The sequence below is a fragment of the Nanorana parkeri genome, unplaced genomic scaffold, assembly GCF_000935625.1.
Source record: "Nanorana parkeri isolate BGI_ZX_2015 unplaced genomic scaffold, ASM93562v1 scaffold3540, whole genome shotgun sequence".
NCBI lineage: Eukaryota > Metazoa > Chordata > Amphibia > Anura > Dicroglossidae > Nanorana > Nanorana parkeri.
In genome coordinates, this window is record NW_017309808.1 from 61,839 (window position 1) to 63,050 (window position 1,212).

The following is a 1,212-nucleotide window of genomic DNA, read 5'->3' on the forward strand; positions in this document are numbered from 1 at the left end:
GGCTCCCTGCAGGGATTCCCCCCTCCCCCTGTCCGATCCTCCAGCACTGACTGGCGGAACGTACGGGGGAGGGGGCGGGTACAGCTAGATAGGCAGAGCCAGCTGTCACTCACACAGCTGGGTGGATCCAGACAGAATTGTCGGGATCCGTTCCGGCTGCGGCGTCTCAGTATACCGCGAGCTGTAGCTCGCGGTATACTGAGCTTTGGGGGACGGGAGGACGCTAGTTTGTGTCCTCCCGTTACCCTTAGGAGAACTATGGGGAAAAACACTGACCCCATAAGTCTCCTTTAAAGTTGGTAAATTTCTTGTAAGATAAATGAACGAAGCTACCAACATGTAGACAAGAAGAGAAGGCGGAATAATGAATAATAAGTAGAATAAAGAGGGTTTATTTTACAATACTGAGAAGGGGTAATAACAGCTCTGTCAGCTGATTCCCCCATGACTGTCATATGAATATAACAAACACAGTTATGAAAACATTGAACTCACCTGATCAATATAAACTCTGAGATTAGTTCAGCACATTGGAAAGTGGAGACAAAGAAGTGACACCTGACCCATCAACGCTGCAAGATGGATTCTAAACCATAGAAAATCTATCACATTCATGGATTTGATTCTAGAAGTAAACTTGAATTGTACCTGTCTGACAAGGAGGACATGGTCTTTGGAGAAGATTTTTTGACATTTCCGTTGATGACTCTCCACTATGTGTTCAGCAGAGGTATGTAGGAATCTGTATATTTTACCACTTGCTGTCCGGAGCAACTTACATTTGAGCACACATGATAAAATATAGATTTTTGGCTAGAAAACAGCTTCAAACCCCCAAACAATGATTATATGTTCTGAAAGCAGAGGCCCTGTAGAATAAAAAAAATGCTGGTTGCAATTTTTTTATGTTGCACGGTTTTTGCGCAAATGTTTATCAAACCGGTATTTTTAGGAAAAATAAACTAAATTAAAATTTAGTGCACAGAAACATAATATAATACCCATTTTTTGTTGGTAAAATATGAAAGACGGGGTCACGTCTGGTAAATAGATCTCCTTCCCCAGCTTCTTCTCCTGGCTCTAAGACCCGGAGACTGTAACGAGTGACTCCGGAAGTGATGTACTACACATCACTTCCAGGTCCAGTAATTGGAGGAGAGATCAGCGGCAGCAACGACGGCCCCAGCAGGGGGGGGGGGGGGGGGTGTGGGT

At 44.3% G+C, this 1,212-nt stretch overlaps 1 pseudogene; it reads left to right on the forward strand.

The window, feature by feature from the left end:
- Positions 1–579: 579 nt before the first annotated feature.
- The window catches only part of LOC108803258, a 7,266-nt pseudogene continuing 6,633 nt past the window's right edge, over positions 580–1,212 (forward strand).